The following is a 16,362-nucleotide window of genomic DNA, read 5'->3' on the forward strand; positions in this document are numbered from 1 at the left end:
CATGTCAGTGCATGCTGGTTAGGGACTAGGATCTAGAGTCAGCTAGATTTAACCTTTAACCCCAGCCCGACCTCTGTCATCCTTGTGCTCTCATGCCAGTTACTTAATCTTTCCAAGCTCATTTCCTTATTTGTAAACTTGGACTAATAATAGTGCCTATACCACAGGGTTGTTATATGGATTACATAACGCAAAGCATGTAATGTACTTAGCACATTGGTCAGTAGGTTCTCTATAAATGTTTGGTGAGGTGGCTATTGTTATTAAATTGTATTTTAAACATTTGCCTTACATTTGCTTTGGAAGCACTCAAAAAACAAACAGTTGGGGAGAAGTGGGTGTTTCACTTGAGCCACCACTCTGAACTGTGGTACACAGGGTGCTGTCTCTGCCAGCCACATCTGTTTGCATATTATGGTTGTGGTAAGTGAGCTTTGAGTACCTTGTGTAGGTGTCTTGACCTCTTTCCCCTGGAAGGACAAGGTGTGAAACTGCAAAGTCTGAAGAAGTAAAACTGAGATAAGAGAATGCGTGAAACTTTCTTGTGAAAGTATTGGCCATTAGGTCTTCCAGTTATTGAAATAGTAATGAACTAACAGTCTGAACATGAAATACTTTACTGTTTTCCAGTGGTAATAAACTGTATCTAATCTGTTTAAGGAGAAAAGGCCTTTGTTAACATTAAGAGAGATTAGGAGTAGAATTAATTAACTAACGGTCAACAGTTTTCTTCCCCCCATTAGTGTTTCCTTACAAATCTATCCCTCCCCAAACCCAACCAGAAAAAGCAGCTCTATGTGTGAACTTCGTATATGAAGCAGAGCTGAACAGAAATGATTACAGAACTAAAAAATAATGAAATCAGAGAAGTTCATATTAAGACCAAAAGAAAACAATTTGTACTTCAGGAACCTACTCTGACCTATTATTCTCAGTTGTTTTCTAGGTCTGACCAAGTACTGTCAACCAGGAGGCACTTGTATTTATGGAATGAGTGGAGGCATGAACAAATCTGATTGATTTGAGTTGTTTTCACAGGCATCAGTGAGAACATTAAGTTGACATAAGTGTGTGAGTGCAACAGAATCTTTGTAGACATAGAAAAGATTTATCTTTATTTTTATTGTAACTCCTCTTAAATAAAACTGCCTTTGGGGAAAGCTTTAATTCACTTCAATATAAGCAATGAGTAGTTTCAGACATTTATGCATGGTTCTCATTATTCTTGGGACCATATTTTTAATTCCTGGGTGATTTTGAATTATTGACTTCAGAATATATATATATATATATGCCTTGCCTATTTTTTCTTTTTCATGTTGTTTTTTCATATGGGGAAAAATAATGTTTTAGGGCTTAATTTATAAAGCATTTATCTAAAATTAGGAGGGAGTCTTCAAGGTGCTGGCTTTCTTGGTATCTTCTTAGAAATCTCAGAGGCACTTAGATTTCAAATGTCCTCATATATGTTCCTCATTTTCAGACCTGGCATTCTTCCAGGATTCTTTCTCAAAGGTTAGTACCACCCATCCATACTGTTCTGCAGGATGGGAAACTTGGCATCATTCTCTGCACCACCCTTGTATCCAGACTGTTACCAAGTTACGTCAGCAGTTCCCTCTGAATATCACTGAATTTTTTCTCTGCCATCTCCTGGCCGTCTCCTGGTCCAGCCTACCTCACGTCTTTCACCTGTACTATTGCAACTGACTGGCCTTCTCACTTCTGCTTTTGAACTATGAATCTCCTCCCTTCTCCATACTGTGGTCTGAACAATGCTGAAAATGAAAATAAGCAATCTGATATTGCTCTCCATTAAAATACTTCCAGTAAGCATTTCCAAATGGCAGAGTAAAGACCTCCAAAAATCTTGTCTGTAAAAGCATTGAGAACCCTGGCAAGAATTGTCAAAATTAATTTTTTCAGAATTCTGAAAATTAAAGGCTTGCAGGATCTGTTTAGCATTTTTACGAGAAAAACGGCTGAATTTCTGTAAATACAGCAAAATCTGTGGTGTTTAAATTCTCCCTATTTCAACTACTACTACCCCTCCCAGTTCCACAGTAACTTTTAAAAACCAACAGCTTCACAATTGTGGTAGCTGCAAAAACAAATGAACAAAAAACCCTAGCAGCCTAGAAGACACCAAAGGGACAGAATGAGTTTGGCCCTCTCCCAAACTTATTTATTTCCAGAGAACTGTCACTGTTTGAACTATCTGGTACCACCCTAAAAAGCTCCATTCTCAGAATTTGTCTTTATTTGAGCTGGCTTGGAGCTCATTCTGTTCTCTATCCTTTGGGTGTTTGTTAAAAAAATTAGCAATTATTGAACATCCAAATTGTCTGAGGTGGTGATACCAGTTGGGGGGGAGGTAACAAGAGGCTAACCAAAAACTAAGTAGGAAACACTGGGGAATGAGGTATAAAGTGGAGGTTTTAAGGGGTTCCAACATATTACTGAGAATCTAGAAAACCGCCTGCATATACAAGGTTGTGCATGTGCCCAGGAATGACCTGAAAAAGTCCTTAATTGCTCACCTCTGGGTGACCTTAAGGCTTTGTGTACGCAGAAAGTGAAGGCTAAAGAAGAGTTTTAAAGTTCTTGGTAGAGCATTGGAAGAACACTCCAGTAGAAACACAGAACACCTCAGCAAAGGCTGGGAAACTTAACTGAAACTTAAGATATTTAAGAAAATTCCTGTGCAGTAATTAGCTAACCAAGCAGAGACCTAACTTAACCAAACATGACAAAGAACCATAGACTTTACACCATTACCAAGTAAATAACTAAACAAACAAAAAGGATATGTGGATCTGATTTCCACAGTTGGCACATTATATTATATTGTCTAGTTTTCAACAAAATAATTATAAGATAGCCAAAGAAACAGAAAATATGGCCCATATGCAGGGTGGGGGGCATGACACAGAGCCATGTCTAAGCAAGTCTTTTATATACTGTTGAAATTAAGTTGATTTTATTTAGACTGCATTGTTTAAATCAAGGTGTTCATTGTAATCCCCAGGACAACCACTAAGAAAATAACTTAAGAGAAAAAAATGTAAAAGAAAAAAAGGTGAATTAAAAGGTATCCTAGAATATATCACTTTAACATAAAATGAGATAGTAATAGTAATAGTAAATGAGACAGTAATAGAATTTCCCATAGAATGGGAAAAGGACAGAAAAAGAGCAAAATCACAGACATAATTCTATTGTGTCAGTAATTAATATTAAATGTAAATAGACTAAACACTAATCAAGCAAAAATTAAAATGAATTAGGAAAGATTATGATCCAACAATATGCTATCAACAAGAGACATACTTCAGATTCAAAGTCAGAAGCCTGTTAAAAGTTCATGGAAAAGTGATACTGTGCTAACAGTTTTCAAAAGAGAGCTAAACTGCCTATACAAGTATCAGACAAAATAGACTTTTTGAAAAAAATTCTTATTAGAGATAAAGGAGGACATTTTTAAACCATGAATGAGTCTACCAGGAAGAAGTAACAATTATAAAGATATATGCATCTAACCCAATGACAGAACTTTAAAGTACATGAAGCAAAAAACTGACACTAGAAGGAGAAATGGTCAATTCCACAACAGTAATAGCAGACTTCATTAACAGATACAAAGTCAGGTGATGATGAAGAAGAAAGCAGAGTAATTCAACATCATAAACCAACTAGACCTAATCAGCAAAACAGAATACATTCTTCTCAAGTGAACATGAAACATTCTCTAGGATCATATGTTAGGCTGTAGTAAAATAAGCTTAAGTAACATTTTTTGGACCATAAGACTCACCTAGGTTTTAGAGGAGGAAAGCCCAGGCCCAGATGGCTTTATACATTTTACTAAACGTATAAAGGATTAGCACCCATCTTATGCAAACTTTTCTAAAAGGATGGAATACTTCTTAATTTATTCTGTAAGGCCAGTACTCTGACACCAAAACCAAGGACATTGTAAGAACTGGAAAAATAATAGAGTTGATATATGTTATACATTTATTATGTTTTACAATTATAATATACTAAATATACATTTGAGCAAATATGCTCAATATTCATTTGGTAGGTGGATAGGTTTGGAAAAGTCTGGATTACTATAATCTGAATAATTTCTCCAATATTAGTAATATTTAAGTTTTAGTTTGGATTGCATGATGCACTATTTTCAGCGCTTCTCAGACATAAAAGTCACCTGGGAACCTTGTTAAAGAGCAGATTATTACATGGTAGGTCTGATTTGGGGCCTGAAATGCAGTAATTCTAATCAGGTTCTTGGGTGATACACGGGCTATTGGTCCATGACCATATTTCAAGTAGCAAGGCTTTATATTGAGGATGAACATAGAGTTAGGTGTACCTTCTTTTCCATTGTGACCTTTAAGATAGAAGCACTAAAGAGAATTTTCTGACTTGTGCCATCTGAACCACTTAAGGCACTTAACTATATTTACATCATCCATTAGAAATCCTGAACCTTCAGGGGCATGTTTTCCATAAGATACTTAGGGACTTACAAATATGAGCTAATTATGTCTTATAACATCCCCTTAAGGTACCTACAAAAGATCCAGATCTCTAGTTTGCTACATTCATCACAGCCACATTGCTGTTGAATAATACTCAACTATAGCATAAAGTAAATAACATGCTTAGCACGTGCCAACTAAGGCTAGCCATTTACTTTCGTTTTCATGTGTTCATTACTAGTATATAAAAGGACAATTTTTTAAAAATACTTTATTTATTTATTGTTGGGAACCGCTCTGCCTGGTTTCAAGAGTTTTAACTGCCCCTCGTGACTAAGACTGAGTGAGCAACCTCCAGAATGTGAGCCACTAAGGAGACAAAGCTTGTCTCTGGCAGCAGTGCTGCTTCTGCTTCACCCCCCTGCCCCCAATGCATGGTGGGATAGTCCATGATGGGTAAAACCCCTCAGAGGGGGTTGGCAACCTAGGCCAGACATGATCACTTAGGGGGCCATCATGGAAGGACTCGGGGGCCTGCAACAAAGAGAGAGTGATGGACCCTTGCCCCCTGGCTATTCTGACATAGCCTGAGTCCACATGTCCTCTGGGAGAAGTGCTTCCTGGCTCTAATCCACTTAAGCCTGAAAACCCATGATGGGGGAAGCGGTACAGCCCCTTGCTGGCTAGAGTGGGATCCAGGGTGATCGGGCATAAGAAAGAGTTCCTAAAAGTCCTGTGAAGCCTGCTTTGCTAAGAGTGCTTTCATTCATATGATAAGGGTCTGAGCAGGAAATGAATATGTCTCCCAAAGTTTCTGCAACCCCCTTACCTGACAGACACTGACTCAGATTAAGCCCTCAGTTTTCCTTGAAATGTTATCTACTGTTTGATCCTTGCCGCCTGTATACCTGTGTATTACAACCCAATAAAAGCCATTGAGGAAGGGGCTTTTGGCCTTGCTTCTCTGAGAGATTGGCCACCCCTCCTCCCCAAGCAGATCATGCCTTGGTAGTTTTACTTTCACTGTGTCGGAAGGAGGGGTACTTTGCGGGCAAAGTTGCTCCCACGATTTATTTTTAGAGATAGGAGAAGGGAAGGAGAAAGACAGAGAAACATCAACGTATGGTTGCCTCTCAGAGGCCACCTACTGGGGACCAGGCCCGCAACCCAGGCATGTGCCCTGACTGGGAATCGAACCAGCAACCCTTTGGTTTGCAGGCCCAATCCACTGAGCCACACCAGCCAGGGCAAAAAACAATTGATTTTCACCTTGTGTAAAGACTGAATATTTGTGTCCTGCTTCCTCCAATTCATGTGTTGAAACCTGCTCCCAAATGTGATGATTTTTGGACATGAGGCCTTTGGGATGAGGGTAGAGCCCTCATGAATGGGATTAGTGCCCTTATAAAAAAGGCTTGAGAGAGCTCCCTTGCCTAAAGCCACTGAGTCTATGGTATTTTGTTATAGCAGCCCAGATAAACTAAGGGAATTTTGTGCCCTGTGATATTTTTAAACTGATAAATTGTAGGTTTTTCATAGATGCCTCATGATTTTTTACATAGAACATTGGCTCACCTGAAAATAGGGTCAGTTTTACTTCTCTCTTTATAATCTGTGTGCCTTTTATTTCCTTTTCTTGCCTTATTTTTCTGGCTAGAACATCAGTACTATGCTGAACAGCAGTCGTGAGAGAGGATATTTTTGCCTCATTTCTGATCTTAGGAGGAAAACTTGAATTCTTTCTCCATGAAGTATGTTGTTTACGGTTTTTGTTAATGTTCTTTATCAATTGAAGGAGGTTGCTTCTATTTCTGGTTATCTAGTGTTTGTTTTTAATTATGAATACTTTTTCTGCATCAATTATTATGGTAGTATGATTTTTCTTCTTCAATCTGTTAGTGTCATGGATTACATTGGTTGTGGATTATTTGAAATATCTTGTTTAGTTTCCAAGTGTTTGGAAATTTTCTTGTTATCTTTCTATTATGATTTCTCATTTGATTCTGTTGTGGTCAGACAACATACTTGGTATAGTTTCAGTTCTTTTAAATTTCTTGAGGTTTGTTTTATGACCCAGGATATGGTCTTTAAAAGGTTAACCATTTAAAAACATAAAGGTAGCCAGTAGGCAGTGCTATTCCATAGTTAATGCTGTTCTTAGTTGTGTGAGAGCTGTGGATTTTCTGGCAGAAGTGCTGTTGCTATATTGACTGCCTTTGGAACCAAAAATGGAACGGTATTCTTAACTGTCATGAGAGTATAACCATGACAATAATAATGATAATAAAAATGACACTACTCTTTATTGAGCCCTTATATACACTCTGCTTACTGTCTTTACACATACGCATTTTACATGGATTATGTCATTGAATCCAACAAACTACTGAAATAAATACCATTGTTTTAACCATTTTTAAATGCCAGAATTAGATGTCCAGAAGTTAAGTATCTTGCTTGAGATTAGAATAGCAGTAAAGTAGTAGATTGCCTTATAGTCCACATTTTACCATAGGCTCCAAGTTTAGGTGATTGTAATGATGCAGATACAATTCAGTGAGGATTTTCACAGGCACTTTGAGACTTAAGATACATGGCGTGTTAGACTTGGTTTCTGACTTGAAAGGTCAGAATCTGCTGACAGTATTTTGAGTATACATGAGACAGCCTGTTTTGTATACTGCAATGCTGGTCATCTTTGTAGCCCTACCTGCCTTCTCTAACCCGGGTTTCACACGAATCTGATATTTGCCTCCTCTGTTCTATCCCGGGTGCTGTATCTCAATTTCAGTACAAACAGTGACAACAATAGCACTTGTGACTTTTTTCTTTGGAAAGTTACTATGAGGTTGGCCATTTGTAGTTAGTGATTAATAAGTATTAGACAGAACTGTTTTCTTTTGTCTGACTTTTTAGTCCACTGGTGTTAGGTTGGTTGCTTTTTCACTTAAAACATCTCATTTTTCTGTTTTTCCTAATCAGTTTTTATTGACTATTTTAGTTCACACAAAGTCCCAAACTACAATACATTTTGAGTAGACTGTTGATTAGTCTATCTCATCCCTGGTTTGTTTCATCATTCAACATCTTATAGTCAAAGGAAAATCCAACCTTTTTAATTATTGGAGCAAAGGATATGGACTTGGTTGAAGTGTGTGTGAAGGGTAGAAATAGAATTGTTTTATCTTTTCTGAGTTGAGATGTCAAAATTCACTTAATAGCAATTTAAAGCTTCTTAAAATATCATTGATATTACTTTGATAACCCAGAATTGAAAGTTATTATTTGAAATAAATCCCAGTTACATGCAGACCAGACTTTCAAGTTTATCAGGCTACTTTGCAATGTTTCACACACCGATGGGGCTGACAGCCCTAGTATCTAAGCAAGCCTTTGAGTAGCAGTGAAAGCAGACAGTCCAGAAGTACTCAGAAGTCTGCTGTTCAATAGGAACAACCGACAGCGTTGGTTGACTTTTATTAAATAAGGTAGAAGGGTAGAGATTTCTTGGGAGAAGTGGTGCTGAGCAGTGGAGAGGCCCTGGTAGTGAAGTGTGAAGAACATGTCCTTTAAAGGGGCAGCCTACCTTCAGATCTCAGCTCCTATACATCATGGTTCTCTAACTTAAAGCAGGTAATCTTGTGTCTCACTTGTTTTATCTGTAAGCTGGGGGAAGTAGCCTTGAGAGATACTTAGCCCTTTACCTGGAGTTTAGGAAATACTCAGTAATTGCAAACTGTTGCTGTTTTTGTCATATATATTAATGCTTCTAAGGGTTTTTGTTCTGATTTTTGCTCACTGAGAATATACCTGTACCCACAATAGTGTCTAGACATAGTAGGCCCTTAATACATGAATGAATGATATATATAAAGTACTTGCCATGACACTTGACACATATTAAGTATTCAATACAGAGTGTTATAGGATGTGCTGGGTGTAAACCAGTAGAGATTAGAAGCAGTGGCCAGTGTAATCCACTGAGAGTAAAAGTAGAAATAATTGTAATCATAATAGGTAACACAGACCTAACACAGGTTCTGTGTGCTACATAATTCTAAGAGCTTTATGTGTAGTAATGTACTTCATTCTCATAGCTATCTATTAAGGTAGCTGCTATTATCATTCCCATTTTATAAATGAGGACATTGACATTGATGCAGAGGAACCTGCCCAAGGTCACACTGCTGGTAAGTAGTGGCATTGGGATTTGAGCTCAGGAAGTCTGATCCAGAGGCCTTTTTCCAGTGCTTTTTTTGAGAATCCACTGTGTGCCAGGCACTATGCTATTATGCAGACATGTCCCCTTCCCTCATGGAGCTTATATCTCATTGAGGGAGATAGTCAAAACACCGGTAGTAAATAACTAATGACCGAGAGTACTGTCTGAACAGAAGAGGGTCCTGCTGTAAATTGAGTTGTAAGGGAAGGTCTTTTTTTAAACCATCTAAGCAGTTTTTATTCATTAATATTCATAAATACACACAGCAACTTCATTAGAGATTTCAGTTTTCCTCTTCAATTTGGATGTGGAGTATTAGGAGAGCCTTTTGCATGTCAAAGTACAGGGATCAAAGATCACCCCTGCACTGCTTCCTGCATTTACCCGCTAGAAGTAGAAATCAGTTATGTGGAAATGATTATCATATATATTTTCTCTATTCCTTTTTAATGTACACAATGTAACAAGAGTGACAGACCTAAAATTACAATCACCAAACAAACCCAAGATTCTTGTGTCTACTTTCATTGACATATACAGCACAGAGGACATTGTCTACGAATTGGGATGTCATCAAAGAGGATGTGGGGGAGGCTCATTTCCTTTATTACCCTCTTTTAAAGTTAGGTTTTCAAAAGGATCATCTAAAGCAGGGGTGTCAAACTCATTCTCACGGGGGGCCACATCAGCCACATCAGCCTCGCAGTTGCCTTCAAAGGGTCGAATGTAATTTTAGGACTGTGTAAATGTAACTATTCCTTAACACTTAAGTGAGAGCTTGGTGCTGCTGCTGAGTAGAAACAAGGTGCTGGGCCAGGTAACTGCCTGTGGGCCTTGTGTTTGCCACCTCTGATCTAAAGGCATAATATCTACATAGCCCATAGCACCAAAATCAGCCAGCTCCCAGAGGAGGGTCTTTCTGCTAGAAAGTAAGCTGAGACCTGAAGCCATTCAGGCAAAGCATTTGGTACAGAGTGAGGAGAGTTAGCAAAAGCTCAGACTTCGGAAAGTGATCGGCAGGTTGGCATAATTGTCAAGGAGATTGAAATTCTGGACTGGAAAGTATGCAGAGAAAGCTGTGTCTTCAAGTCCATGCAGGGCCTCCTAAGCATTGGTTTTCCTTCTGACTACATTGGAGAACCACTAAGGGGTTTTGTAATTACACCAGGTGACATTTATGATTTAAAAACATCATGGTGCAGGGGCTGAGGGAATTGGACTAGGTGGAGGGGAGCACAGCCACTGTTTAGATGAAAGATCAGAGAGGACAGTGATGGGGAAGATGATAAAAATAGCTCACATTTATGAAGTACTTTCCACTGTTCTAAGCACTTCACATATATTCATTGGTCCTTCCAGCAACCTGTGAGGGAGGTACTTGTACTTTACCCATTGATAGATGAGGAAAGGGAGGTTAAAGGCTAATAAGTGGCATGGCTGGGATTTGAACACAGCCAGTCTGGCTTCAGAGGCTCTGCCTTGAACTAGGCTCTGCTGACTTACCAAACTAAGTTCTGTCATCAGTGTATCTTACCATCCGTGTGTTCACCTTAGTTGCAGTGAGTGAAGAAGGAAGAAACTATAGAATCACCTTTGGCTTTCTCACTCTTTTACCTCCCCATGCAGTGTCCTGAGGTCTTTGCAGGGTCCTCCATAGCAAGTCTTCATTTTCCCTCATCTTTGTCAAACTTGTATCTCATTCTGACCTTTGAATCAAGGTCACCTTGGAGATCACCCTTCCCCTCTTACCTAAGTGGAACCAAGAGTTACTTTTTGTATCATATACCCTCCTTGCTTAAAATGTTGGGTTCTCCCTGGCTTAGCATAGAGCTTAAACTCTGAAGCACGGGCCTGACTCTGCACTAGCAGCCCTCTTCTACTGTTCCTCTCCCTTTCATTGCTTACAGGGAGGAGGAGTGTGTGGTCAGCAGTAGGAGAAAGAGTCTGCTTGCAGGTTAAAATCACATTGTAAAATAGTTAGTATTTGGTGTACAGCAAGGTCTGTCCAAAAAGTATCTAGCCATGTACTGTGAAAAATAGAGACATTGATTGAAAAAAGATTCAAGATACAAGAAACATTGTACACAGGACAGTGACGCTCAGTCCCCTTCAAAGTAGGCACCTTAGGACCTCACATAGTTCTTCCAGTCGCTATCAGCTGCCCCATTTTATTTTCCTGAATCTCACAGACGGTCTGAAATCTCTTCCTTTTCAAAAGTGATTTTAGTTTTAGGAAAAGCCAGAAGTTTCAGGGGACCAAATCTGTGCTGTAGGGGGGCTGAGTCACCTGGGTGATTTGATGTTTTGACAAAACACTCTGCATGAGATGTAAAGCATGAATGAGCACATTTTTGTGAGGAAGCTGTCCATCACCAGTTGCCCATAGCTGTGGATTTCTGAATCATCTGAATAGGTTCCATGGAGGAATGTTCAAGCTTAAGGCAAAATTTGATGCAGATTTGTTGCTTCACTCACTCGGTCATTTTGAATGTGACAGCCACACAGTACATGTGCTCACTCAATAACATCTTCTACCACCCCCACTGACTAGTATAGTGAAGTCATCGTTTATGCATTCCAGTCCACTCTCCTTGGCTGCCAGGTTCCATCGATGACACTCAAACCATTCTCATTATATTATATTATAACAATGACTGGACTTATTCTGGACAGACCTTGTATATCAATCTCCTATGAGTTTAATCACAGCAGACATGTCAATGTGTGTATATTTTGTCTTTTTGGTTTTTTGCCCACATTTAGTGAGTGTTTACTGTCTACTTAGCACTGAGTGCTCTTCATGGATTAGTTTATTTAATTTTCACAATGGTGCTATGAAATACATATCCTGAAAACTTTATTTTATAGATGAGGAGAATGAAGTTTCAAAGTGTTTAAGTAATTTAACCATGTTCACATAGGTAGTAAGAGGAAGGATAGGGACCTGAAGTCAAGAAGTCTGCCTCCAAAATTGCCCTTAGTTACTGCACTGCTCACACTAGAAAAAGAGAATTGGCCAAGGTATAATGTGGAGAATCAGACTCTGAAACATGAAAGTTTACAAGAAATTGCTTGCTAGAATGGGACCATGTGTTCAGGGAAACATTCTCATTCTGAACTTTTGTTTCGCTGAGTGGCATTCCCAATTCTAGTGGATGACTGACTCTGTCATTAAATGACCTAAAGGCACAATTATAACCTTGATTGATGATGGCACCACAGGGACTTAATTGAATACTGCAGTTATTATCCATCAAATAACAGTTAACACTGCTGCTTTCCATCAAAGCCAGGTAGGCTTTGCTAGGCACTCTCACTAGAGCAGAAAATAAGACAGACATGAAATTCAGGCTCCTGGGAGTAGAATAAGGCTCACACAACTACATGGGTATTTATAAATGGGATGTTGCCATTTGAGTCAGTTCTCTGAGCACATGTACCTGGGCCCTGCCTAGCCAAGTCTTAAAAGAAGTGACATTGAGGCTGAGACTGAATGAAATAAGCAGCAAGCCAGCTGTAAAGATCTGGAAGAAGTGAGTTCCAGGCAGAGAGAACAGCAAGCACCAGGGTGCTCTGACAGGAGAGAGCATGTTGTGTTTCAGAAACAAAACGATGGACGAAAGGGCCAGATGCAGAGAGGCAGGTTCAGGCTGTTTAAGACCTTGTGGGCCACATCACAAATCTAAATTTTTATCCCAAGAGCACCTGGAAGTTATGGAAGAGTTCCAGATTAGTCATTACTTCAAACACACTGAAAGCCCACTTCTCAGGATCTGTGCTAGGTAAGGCAAGGAGGCTGCTGTCAGACATGACTACAGAGGTGTCTCTTTATAAATCGCCATTGATAAATCAGGAGTCAGTGATTTGAAGGGCCGTAATGGAGGTGTGAATGGTATGAGGAAGAGAACAGTAGAGAGGGCCTTAGAGGTGGTTCTTACTGAATGATGGGAATTCCAGAAAGAAGAGGGAAAAGCTTTTCATACTACAAAATGGTTCTAGCCAGTAGATGGGATTGTGGGGGAACAAGTCAGGCCCTGAGAAGGCTGAGACCATCTTGAAACTGGAGCAGGTTGGCTCACATTGGAAAGATGGGAGGAGCCAGAGTGCTAGGGTCCTTGCTTGTAGATGGGCTGGTCAGGGGTCCAAGCCCAACTTTGGAGCCAGCAGAGGTCTTCAAGAAGAGCAATGGCATTTGGCAACAGTGGAGGAGGCTGAAGACAGAAGAAACTGCCCCTGTGAGGACCTCTGTCCTCGGTATGGAGTTTATGTGGGGGCCACCAAGGCCCTGACCTCAGAGCACTAGCTGTGAGAGTGGCATGAAGGAGACAGATTCTGGCAGCGCTTTGGGGAAAATGTTGGGAACTACCTGGCCTTGTGAGCCCAGTAGATCTGGGTTCAGATCTTGACTCTGCCACTTACTAGCTTGTGAGATCTTAGTGTCGGTGTGCCTTAGTTTCCCGAGCAATGCAGTAGGGGTGCATGACTCCCATCTCACAGGTTGTGGTGGGGAAATTGAGTGAGCTGTTCCTAGGAGCTTCTATGCTTTTGTATGAATTCTTTTAATTCTTTCTACCCTGTGAAGTGTTGGTAAGTCAGGTAGTATGATCTTTACCATCCGACAAACAAGGAGACTGAAAATTTCAGAGGTTACAGAACTTGCCCAAGGTCACATTGTATTCAGAATAATAGAGAATAGCCCATACTGTTAACCATTTTGCTTAAAATACCTATGACACAGTAACTGACTGAGGAGGGGACAGGAACAGCACTTCGAAGAGATGACAGCTGAACCAGAGATCTGATGTGTGAGAATGCACCAGGCACCTTATGAAGAGTGCAAGGGCAGAGCCTGGCTCTAAAGAGCTTCCTTGTTCTAAGGAGATAATGGAGAGGTCAGTGTGCCTGGAGTGGAGCGAGCAAGCTAAGGAGACAGGAGCAGGGAATAAGGGGACAAAGAGATAGTGCAAGGTAGACATACACCTGGTCGGGCCTTAGGGGTATGGGAAGGGCTAGGATTTTACTCCAAGGAGAGTGGGAAGCCACTGGATAAATTTTAACAGAGAGATGATGCAGAGAACTTCAAAGAATCATTCTGGCAGCTGTGTGGAAGGGATTGTACACTACCTGGGCGACTTCTTCCATAATCCATTGGAAAGGTACTAGTGACATGCTGTCTAGCGGTGGCCTAGATAATGGAGAAAAGTGGACAGAGGTTTTAGAGTAGAGATAACCAGACCTGCTGGTGGTCTGGATGTGATGAGGAAAAGAGAAGTCATATATGATGTATGGGTTCTTAGGTTGAACTGTTGGGGTAATGAATAATATCTTTTACCCAAAGGAGGAAGGATTTTGAAGGGTGGGGAACAAGGTAAGGTAGAAAGTGGAAGTTCCATTTGAGATGTGTAGAAGACATACAGATGGCACTGTTCAGTATACAACTGGATATGTGAATCTAGACGAGCTTGGGAAGGCGTCTGGGATAGAAATGTGGGAATCATTGGCATGTGCAATAGAAGTTTGGGAGCAGGGTAGAAAGGAGACAACCCAGGGTGTTGCAAATGTGAGTTACTTTACTATAACACTCAAGTTTTGTTGATGGACACAATCCTCAAAATAGGCATAGCAGCACCAAATAATTGAATATATTTGCTCCTGTTCAATGTCTAATTTCAGGAAGAGGTCTTCATTCTGCATGTTATCATGGAGATTCTGCACACAGGTGTTCACGTGTCTGTGTGCTTAAATTAAACCCATTTTTCCTACTCGCTGGCCTGGGGTCTACAAAGTATGTGGTGGCCTAGATGTGGGTGCTGAGCCACTCGCTAATTGGAAGATTGGGGTGACCTGAATCCTGAGGAAGATTCAGGGCTTATACACAATAAAATCTATTCTTTTAAATTAGTTCAGAGTCCATGGGGTCAGGTACAATTTTTGAACATTTTATTATTTTAAGGTATATAATGGTTTAAGTTGTACATTTAAAGTATATTTTGTAAGTTGTTTTTTTTAACTTAGTAAAAACTTGTTTTTATCAACTCTGTTTTGTTTTCAGTAGTAAATCAAACGTTATCCTCTTTGCATTTGAGCAAGGTCCATATGTTAATTTGTAGATGGGCTGATTGTGAATTTATGCTTTAAAAATATTCACAAATATATACTGTATCTCACAAAAAATTATTTCATTTTCTCTGTTGCCACAACATTCCACACTCTGTTTCTGTTGCTAAGGCCTCTGGAATGTCCCAGTGCAGAAAAAGGATATAGAATTCTTTTTTTTTTTTCTGAAGGCATTTTATTTCAATTATTTTGTGTCATCTAGCTTACTTCCAAATATGGATATCTGAAAGTAAAGAATTTAGAAAGCTAAAACTAAATTTGCTTTAGATTTTTATAACCGGAGCTTGATTTCATAGGGTAGCGTGGAAGAGATATAAGTACACCATGTGTCTTCCACAGGAATTCCCTGTGTGTGCACATACCTGTAAACGTGCGCCCACACAGGCTGTTCAGGGAGATGTGGTATGCTAGTCAGAAACTAAGAACTGAGCTCACAGGTAGTGCAAGCCTGAGTTTGCATGCTGTTTGTACTTTCTTGCTGGGTGATACTAGATAGGTTCACATGTCCATCAGTAAAGTTAGGATTATATTCAAGGATAAAACATAAAAAGTGCTTAGCACAGGACCCAGCAAAGTAGTCTCTCAGGAAATGCTACTGTTTTACTATTACAGTTATTATTACTGCAAATAATCTTAAGTTATGGAGAAATTGAGCTTTTTACAGAAGCATAGATTTTTGGTCCCTTACAGAATGACTGCTAGCTGCTTAGTTTTATTAGTGTTTTGTATCTAACAAAATGATCAAAGGAATCAGAGCAAAAAATAACAATTTTCTACATAATTATCATTGTGGCCAGTTGAATCCCTATGATTTGAAAGGATTGGTGCAGTTTTTTATTTTTTTTAAATTGCCTTTTTTATGAGGCAGCAGTGGTGTTGGCAAAGAGATGTATTTTAAACAACATTGTTGGACATTGAGTGCTGTAGGAAACCATGCAGACTAGCACATCAAAGAGGCCTAGATCTGCACATGCTTTAATACTGTTTTAACTACTATTTATTAATAAAACTAATTAATATTATTAAGGAGGCTGGAGATTTGATGTTATAGACATTTCAGTTGTGCTGTTTCTGTAAGTCAGATTTTCCTTTTTTATTTGTCCTGTATCGGGAGCATTTAGCTCAGAGGTAGGTATATGGAACTTAAGGTAAAACTATTTTGAATTTTTATTTTTAAAAATAAACTGTCGAGAAACTATAGCCATGGAAAATGCTTTCATGGAAAATAGCACATTGTTTGGCTCATTTTTTATTAAATTATTAGTCTTCATCAGAGAAGCAGTAGTCTAGTGGACTTATGCTATCTAATCAGTTTATGCAGTCAAAGGTGTCAGCCCTGGCATTTCAAATTATTGGGAATGGAATCTGGAAGGAATTTGTAGAAATCATATTTCTGTGCTCTTCAAGGGACCAAAACCAAGCCATTGCAGTGAGTCAGAATTGAATCCCAGCTCTTGACTTAAAGTGTTTAACTTCTTTAAATCTTACTCTATGCTAGTAACTGAATTTAGATTAATGTATTATGTGAAATGCCAT

At 39.3% G+C, this 16,362-nt stretch overlaps 1 protein-coding gene across 5 annotated transcripts in view; it reads left to right on the plus strand.

Annotated features, from left to right (window-relative positions):
• The window catches only part of ATXN7 (ataxin 7), a 147,025-nt gene that overhangs the window by 82,092 nt on the left and 48,571 nt on the right, over positions 1-16,362 (plus strand). The window lies entirely within an intron of this gene.

This window comes from Sturnira hondurensis, unplaced genomic scaffold (assembly GCF_014824575.4).
Source record: "Sturnira hondurensis isolate 20B ecotype Veracruz unplaced genomic scaffold, ASM1482457v3 Scaffold0002840, whole genome shotgun sequence".
In the NCBI taxonomy this organism is placed as follows: Eukaryota; Metazoa; Chordata; class Mammalia; order Chiroptera; family Phyllostomidae; genus Sturnira; species Sturnira hondurensis.